The sequence below is a fragment of the Anas acuta genome, chromosome 11, assembly GCF_963932015.1.
Source record: "Anas acuta chromosome 11, bAnaAcu1.1, whole genome shotgun sequence".
Classification (NCBI taxonomy): Eukaryota; Metazoa; Chordata; class Aves; order Anseriformes; family Anatidae; genus Anas; species Anas acuta.
The window spans coordinates 18204295-18213558 of NC_088989.1; positions in this window are offsets into that span (position 1 = coordinate 18204295).

A 9264-nucleotide genomic window follows, 5' to 3' on the forward strand; every position below is an offset into this window, starting at 1 on the left:
CAACAAACCAACACGAATACATTACCGATATCTTCAGCCAAGATTTTGTGACAAGGTCTCGATCCCTTTTACAGTCTTAATCCATTGATGCCAATGTTGCAACTCACAAGCAACTTCAACTCTTTAAATTCTTGACATTATTGTTTGCAGGCTTGAGGTGAAAAAGATCTTTTTTTGTTTTGTTTTGTTTTGTTTTGTTTGTTTGTTTGTTTTTATTAAATGTGTGGGGAAAAAATAATTTGATTTTATATTAGAGCTTTTTTGCTATTAATTTTATGTATCGAAGCACATCAGAAAATGTGTAACTTTCTTGGATCTTAAGTACAGAAGTTTTACATTTATTGAATAGGTGACAGTGAATGTTCTTGTAGGGAGACTGCATTTAAGTTATTATGACTTCTAAAAAGAAAACACTAAAAACAATAGCCTTTTTGAAGATTGTAGTATTTATTGTGTTTCTATATGTAGCTTGTCCTTGATGGGAAGGAAAATACCCAGTTGCTATCTAAATTGCATTTGTATGTGGCTAGCTATTTTTAGGAATGTTTACTGTGGCTTAACCCTGAAGCATACCAGGTAAGCCATAGGTAAGGGGAAACATAAAACCAGACTGGCATTAAGTGATAGGTAAAAGTATTCAAAACATTTGAAGCAGTGGAAAAGTAATTTGAAATGTATGAAACAAGAATCACTGTGGGAAAAAAAAAAAAGGAAAGAGAAAGGAAAATGTATGGAAGAAAACAAATCTTTTTTCAGGATGCATGCTTGACATTGACAAGTATTAGAGATTTAAAGAGATTTTTTATGTCCTACACAATGTGATGCGCTCTCTCTGAGCAACCCCCCATGCTGTCAGATGGAAGGGTAATGCAGTTCTCTGTCCCATGCCATGCCCAGCCTTCCTGTTCCAGTGTTCACGGAAACTGCAGGGAGTGGTCGTGGGTTTTGTGACAGGGACAGCTCACTTCACATTAGGTCTTTTCTGTGCTCTCACTTTCTACTGTTCTTATCTAAGGTCTTATTTCAGACGGTGAAAGGCTGTGTGAATAGTCTTTCTTGTTCTGGGGACAGGAAGGGAAGACTGGACATAAATTGCTTGTTTCAGATTTGTTTAAGATTTAGCTAATTCAGCTCTAACAACTCTTATCCCTTACTCAGAAAGCAGGTTTAAACTGGATTAACCTGAGGGGTGCACATAAAGTTGAACTGGACACCCCATTTTTCAGAGCTTTCATCTAGGATGTGGGAGAACTGGGTTTAATTCCTTGCTCTGCATGACGTCTAATTATTTATGCAAAGTGGGGCAGCTCCAACAGGAGAGATTGAGAGAACCCAGCAGGTCAATAACACAACGGTTGGAGAATTTGTGCTGATATGGGAGACCCCACTCAATTACATTCCATCTTCTGCCTCCTGGGTGAGCACCGTATCCCCTGACTGCTGGTTGTGCTGCAGAGCCCTTGACACAACTTCTATCAACAGAATAGGATTCATTTAAGGTCATGCACTTTTCCTGACCAAAGTATTTCACTGGAAAGTTTCTGGTCTGTTCTTGCTAGGAAAGGAAAGGCATGTCCCTGATGTCTTTCTCTTGAACTGACTTTTCAAATGCAAGTATCTTTGACTGTCATGCTTACCAAGTACTATTTTGGCTTGTGGTATGAAAAGTGATGTTCTCTTATTCCTGCATATCCAATATTTGCTTCATTCAGAGAAATATGTGAATATCGACTGGTAAAACACAATAAAACATGGGGATTTCACCCATGAGGAGACAATTTCCCATGGAACTTACATGTATTGTGAAGTCGGTGGGAATTTAATGGATTGGTTCAAAATATATAATATGTGCACTTTTGAGCACTAAGATAAATGAGAGTTATTAGAAGAAGCAAGCAGGGAATATAAAGCACTGACACAGGTAGCTGTCCTTGGTCACACAATGCAGAAGTTGTTTATTGGGAAATATCCCTTGTCTGCCTTCTGCTTGATAAAGAACCATTTATTCTTCCAAGACAAAATCTAAGGTCAAAGGAAATAATGAATATTGGAGGACCTGGAACTGGGGAAGGGCGTATTGCAGCGAGTGGCTAAGTGCTCTAGATGTAACTGAGTAGGAACTTATTATTACATTGTCATTGGTGATTAAACAGAGCAAATATGAGCATGAAATGCTCAAATTGTTTGAATAGCAAAATTACCTTGTGTTTAATTATGGCAGAGATGTGTGTAAACACTGCACACTGATTGCTAGGGATGTTGTCTGAGCCATTATTATAACTTAATACTATGAAAATTAAACTTGAATCTAAATGACTTTTCTATTGTGGTTCATTTTTTCTTACCATTTAAAATGTTTCCAAAGACCTTGCTGGGGGTCTGGTTAGCCCACTTGCACGGCAGCATAGTTGTAGTGGGGCCATAAAACGATGTCAGCATTCCTGTGCCCACAGCTGCTGTGCTGTGCTTTGAAATTTTTATGTGGTATTGGCTGGACAAGGAGAGATAGTGGAAAAATAAAAAGGCAAAATGTGACTTGCATTTGCTGTTTGTTTGTCTGACAATTTATGAGCCAGTCAAAGGCTAAGCTATAGTTCCGCTATCCTTCCAAGATCTCCAGCAGTTTATTTTCAGCAGAATTTCTGACCAGGTGTTCATAATGTTATCATGCAACTTCAGGTGCAGCTTTAAAACTATTTACAGAGTTTATTCATCTGTGCAGGAGTGACTTGAATCTGCAGTCTGTAACAAGGAATTTCCAAAGATGACATTCAAATTGCTGGAGTAGGTTCTTTCCACTTTTAGTAGTGGCAGCATATGGGCCTATATGCTGATTTTTGTTACTAATTCTGTTTCTACCTATAAGGCAATGTTAAATGTCTTAAAAGCTTTGAAAGCACTTTTAAAAGTCTTATTACTTTTTAGCCCTAAGTTCCCCTTTCCTTAAAAGTTACAAACAGAATAAACTTGGAGTTGCTGTTTTCCCGCATGAAAGAAAGAATAAAGTAAACCCAGGTTTCAGTATTGCTAAACTTTAAGTTTTAAAGGCCTCTAAATTCAAAAGCAGATTAGGTTTCCTCACAACATTAGCTCTTGCCATCACAAAATGAGATTCAATTGAAGTGTAGCAGGTAAGTGAACTTGAACAGGCATTTTGTCAAGGGTGGGATTTCTGTTCATCAAGGGGTACAGATTTCCCACGTTGGCACAGTGGCTATTCTGCTGCCATTTTGCCCTCTAATTGTATGTTTTCTATAATATTCTCCACAATCACAATGTTATTGATGAGATACACAAACTGTAGAGACCTTCATCTCTACATACTAGAGACTCTCAGAATGACAAAATAGTTGAATCCTCTGGAGATTGCCCAGTGCAACTGCTGTGTCCAGAGCAGGACCAGCTGGAGCAGATCGCTCCTGTCACCAGCTGGGCTTTGGGTAACTCTGAGGCAGGAGACTTCACAAACTCTCTGGGCAGTGGGGGCCAGTGCTTGACCACCTTTACAGTAAAACAAACAAAAACTCTTATGTTTAAATTAAATCTCCTGTACGTCAGTTAGTGCCTGTGACCTCTTGCCATATCACTGGGAGTAGCACATCAATTAGACCCCCTCACCTGCCAGGGTGCTCTTGGCCTCCATAGCGGTTACAAGAGATTGTGATTGAAGTCCTTCTTGATTCAAAGCACAGACCTGAAGTTCAGTTCCACCCTTCCCAGAAGGCTGCCCTGACTGCTGGGTTGTTCAGGCTGGCTGCGTGGAGGTGGGTAGCATCTTGATGCAGTGTTGCAGTTTGTGTGTAGGACTTCACTGGGGCAGAACCCCGTATCTTTGCATTTCAACTTGTTCCACTCTGATGAAAAGTCAGTCTCTCAATGGGCTTTAGAATATTTTATAATTTATATTTAAATAGATTTTTCGAATATTTGATTTCTTGACTCTGGATGGTTTTATAGCACAAACAAGCATGTTCTTTCCTTATTTCACATACGATTTAGTGTTCAGTAATTTATATTTAAATTTGTATTTAATTATACTGAAATATATTCTCCTTAATGATTTTTCACAGCCTTTTTCTAATACTGATCCAAGTTCTACTAACATGCATTCAGAAATATTCCTCAGGAAAGGAGCAAGCAGGTTTTTATCCTAACCTATCATGAAGTTCATATTCTAGCCTTCTAAAATATTAGAGATAACAATTAGTTCTGCATTTCTATGCAATATTGAAGTAGCTGGGACTTTGCAGTTGTTTGAGAAGTTGTCCTTCAGCTTTTTGCAGTTCCACCTTGTCAACATGGTTCCACATCTGCTGACATCCTTGTCTGTATAGGACATAAAATGAGAAACAAGGGATTTATCCCTTTCCTTCTACATATTCTTGAGAGCTTTTTCTTGTACAATTCTTGTCAGCAGAATTTTCTTTTCTGTGGTCTCAGCATTGTCAAATATGTTTCATTTCAGAGTCTCAGCCATATTATTTTTCCTCTCTTCTTGTATTTTTTAATTGCTTGCTATTTCTGTCATGCTTCAGCTTTTGAGAGTTTGGGGATGGCTTGTACATTCAATTAAGTAGTAGGATAAGTTCAGGTCAGTCTACCATGACTTGCAACAACTTCAATTTATGAAATGGTTGCTAGTTAAACATTTCTGCTTCTTTCTTAGGAAAAAAAAAAAAAAGTTGTAAAAAAATAAAACAAGCAATAGCTATTATATTAATGTCTTTCATGAGGATTGGCAGCTGTTGGGATGGAGGACTGTGCCCTGCACATAAACTAGAAATCCTGCAGTGTAAGTTCTTGAGAGCAACCCATTGTTAAAATTATTCACCATAGAAATAAAATGTTCACATTTGTCAATGTAATATGAAAACTTTGTTTATCTTTCTTAATAGGTTCCATTTCCAAATTCCGTCTTGCTAAAGGCACTTCCTTCCCAGATCTGAACATCCTGATTCTATACTTAAAATAATCAGGTTAGAGTGTTCACTGACAGTCACTGTAAAAATTCAGTCTCTTCCTCCTGCATCAGTAAGCCTTTGGCATTCCCTGAACAGAAAAGCATCTGATATGTAATTATTTCTTATTTCTCATGTCCTGAAATATTTCTGTGTTTCAGGATTTGAAATGCTTCCCGTCTCTTTTCTGTCTCTACTCAGTAGATTGTTGTTCAGTTGAATGGCTCCTTAAATCTGATTTTGTGACTCAAATTATTGGTTCTGTCAGTTTTATTTATATGTAGTTCCAGCTAGATACATCAAAGCAGCTCCAGCTGTGTTTTCCTTCTTGGTAGGTTCTCTCAGCGTTAATGATTTCCTCTAAAGCATTAGTTTAACACAAGCTGTCATACAGCTTGAGTTACAAAATGGATGCATAGGATCAGGCAGTCATTTTGCTTCCTTCCCTAAAAGACTAGGAGTGTACCAGCAGACTCTGAGCCAAGACCTCCTGCATGGTATGTATCTTCCCATCTTTATCCTGGAGAGAGTATGTCTTTTTATTGGTGTAATTACAGCAAAAGTTAAGCTGGCTACTGCAATCTTCATTGAAAAGGAGTGTGCTGTAATGGTGGAGTTGGTGATAAGATGTTTTCTCTGCACTGTTATGTAAAGGTGACCTAGAAATGGTTTCCATGGCAGTAGGATGTGCTACGTGCTGTCGATGGCAGGGCTCGGAGGAGGCCCCGGAGGACTATTAGGTTTAAAATCTGAGCACATTCAGGAATGTCTTTCAAATGACTCTCAAAACCGGGTGACATTTTCGGGTGACTATCAATCCTTTGGTAGATGAGTTGGTGGTGTGTCTCAGCCCAGGGCATGACAGATGTTTGTTCATAAGTATTTAGCAGCCATCCTGACTGCTCCTGTTGTCCCCAGAGCTGGTTAGAGCTGCAGTGCTTGACAAGAGAGAAGTGCTGCTGCATGTGCTGGACTAGCACTGTGAATGTGCTGGACTAGCACTGTGAATGTATAGTGAACTTTGTTCTCCAGGTTAGTTTAAATGCACACACCCAGAGAAAGAAAGAGTCCCTCCCCTTGTTATTGCATATTCTTTATTCTAAAAATCATGTTTTTGGGGTCTAAATTGTATGTTTAGGTCAGGTTGTCTCACCTTCCATGTATTTTCTCTTTTTCCCCTCTTTTTTTGCTGACTTTCAGAGTTAAGAAATGCTTGATGATCTACTGAACATGAGCTTTATCAGAGTACTTTTTTTCAAGTTGTAGTTGCAAAAAAATCAATAATAGTCAGCAAAACCACAACTCTAAAACAACAAAACTTTCTTCAAGTGCAGAAATTGTCCCCAACTATAATAGGACACACACTGAGCTCTAGTGACCTTTTTGCTTTGCAGTGAGGATGTGGGTGAAACCACTTGAGTGCTGATAATTTTTCAATGTCATCCTACAGCCCTTGTTTACTCCTTGACAAAGATAAGTTAGCTCATAGTTCTTTGAGGCAGAATCATAAAATAGTCATTTATAGTGTAATTTGTATTGTGCTCTCAAAAGTACTATTCATACAAAACCCCACAGAGAATAGAGTATTTGAATGAGGTTTTGAAGCCTATCCTCTCTCACTTGGATAAATCTGCCTGGCATGCAGGGTGCTGCTGCTCAGCCCCCGCAATAGGTCTGTAAGGAAGATATGCCCTCAGTAGAGACATTGCTCATTGGCCTTATCTCATTACTATGTTTCTACATGGTGTGTTAAATTAAGTGTTTCATAAGCCTGACATATGCTCAGCTCCCTGAGTAAGGTGTGATCTGAGAAATTTGGTAGCCAGCTTTAGATCAGCTGGTACAGGCTGTCTTTTGGTAGCAGCAGCCCTGTGGTGCTTTCAGCCTGGTTGCATACCTTGTGCTGCTTACCCTCTGCTATTTTCTCACAAATGCTATTTTCTCACAAATGTCTCTATTCCCATAGTTCACACAGAGTGGGCCGTGGATGGCTGGAACCTGTTTACAAAAGAGCCAAAAAAAGTAGAATGAAAACCTAACAGGAACTCTACAAATCCTGGCCCTTTGAAAGTAAGGTGTAATTCAGGAAATAGGGATGATTTCCAATTGAATTTCACGCTCAGAAACACACTCTATTGCTTTTTTATTATGCAGAATTACACGTAAAATTATTAATCAAATAAGGTAATGTAAATATTAAAGGATTGAATGTCTTTAAAATCCATGGCATTATAAATCTAAGAGAGACCCTTTGGCTGGTAATGTGATGTGGCACACGTGCTGGGAATGTTCATTGCCATTCTCATACCTAGCAATTCCATTTCATGCTGCACTGTTTGAAAGCGTTCCCTTCTTCTTAGCAGTTCAATGAAAACAAACAAACAAAAAAAAAGAAATCTAAACAGTCTTTCAGCATTGAAATATACCACGTAGTAGATTAATGGACTGTATCATAAAGGATAGAAAACTTAATTTCAGCAAATTCAGCAAACATGGGCCAGTGCCAAGGATTTTTTCTTCCAAAAATGTGCACAAATACCAGCAAACTTTTAGAGTAGCTTTGGATAGAGACTGGGGACTGCCACACTGGCTTGGTGCAGAAGTTTTGTAAATCAGTGTCACAGCTGCCGAATGGCTGCAGATAGAGGTTCAGAGAAAATAAATTGAACAGTTATTGAACAACCTTTATATATCAGGTGGAATTTCATACACTAATAGTTAATACCTTGTATAAAGTAAAAAATAAAAAATATAATAATAATGTGAAGAGGAAACACTGCTTGTGCTAGGAGTGTTGCAGACCCTCAGGTTCTCTCAGGTAGCGTTGTGCCAAACCGTAAGTGAGAAGGGCACTGGGAGAAGACAGTAGTTTGAGAAGGAGTCAGATCAGAAGGGTTGTTTTGTGGGAACACCATGGAGATCAGTGGAGGAAATACCCCAGCTTTGTTCTTAGGGTCAAGTTTCATTTTCAGCATAAATTGTACCAGATACATGATCGTAGCTGCTAAGAAAGTGAGGCCGATCACAGTTTGTGGAGCTCTGCTAAGGCTAACGAAGTGCAAACATGCGTGAGCAGAGTCGGTGAGAACTAACCCACCAGGCCTGGGGGACGTGTGAGCAGGGCAGAGGGCCCCGTCCTGCTGCCGTGTGAGCAGCACCTGCCCAGAGACTCGCAGGAGCGATGGTTGGGAGTGCTGAGAGCTCTGCTGGCAGCTCTCCGAGGGAAAGACTGCACTCCTGTGTTAAAGTACAGATCTGGGCACCTGAGGGTTTACTGCTCCGCAGATAGTGATGAAGAAGGAAAAGAAAGAAAGGCCATATGGAAAGGTGACAAAGAGTAACTTTTCCTCTGGGGTGACTTAATTAGGGAGTCCCAGCAGATATAACTGGGAGGAAACAAACTGTCCTTCCTGTAAGAACAGAATTATTATCTGGTGTTAAAAATAAAATAAAATAAAATAAAATAAAGAAGAAAAAAAAAACACAACAAAACCTTCTAGAATTTGGAATGAGCATGCTGGGGAGAGGATAAGATCTCAAGCATGGTGTAAGGCCAGAGTTCAACCACAATGCCTCAAAAACAGCATAATTAAGTTGCTTTAGCCCTTTTGTAGATGCCCATGGGCTTTTTAACTGAAAATCAAAGTAGTGTGCTTCTCTTCTGCAGACAAGACCTAAGTGACCCCCACCAGAACGGTACAGCAGGGCTCTGCTCTCATCTGGTAACTTGTCACATGTGCTCCTGCGACGTGGTTTGCCGACTGGCTGAAGAAGCGCTGGGAAGGCACGCTCCGATGGGCTTGGACTTCTTAAGCAGTTTTAGGAGGGCAATCACACTTGCTGTGTTTACAGCACATGCACTCTCCCTGTGATCTTTTACTTTACTGATACGTCAACATGGAAGCAAAGGGTCATTTCTTACTTTGTGGTAAGCATACAATGAAAAAAAGTGTTTGCAGAGATGTGGGGTGCTGGGTTTGTGGTTGTACCCTTTGAATGGAGGGCTCAGTGCGCACTGTTGTCTCTTCAGTTTTTGCCATACAGGGAAGTTTGTTTTACAAAATGTGTTCCCTGTAACATGAAGTACTGCTTTGTGCAAATCTAACACCAAGTTTGTGCTCGGTGGGCAATTGCACGGTATGTTACTGTGAGGACTAGTCAAAGGAGGAATTTTTTTATGCAGTTAACACCGGGGGTAATAACTGCTTCTCTGTTATTGTTTGAAATACGGTGAAGCTATTAAGGAGACTTGGTCGGGTGTTTCTGTTAGCTGTTTATTTGGGAAAAATTCCAATACTCAAAAAGG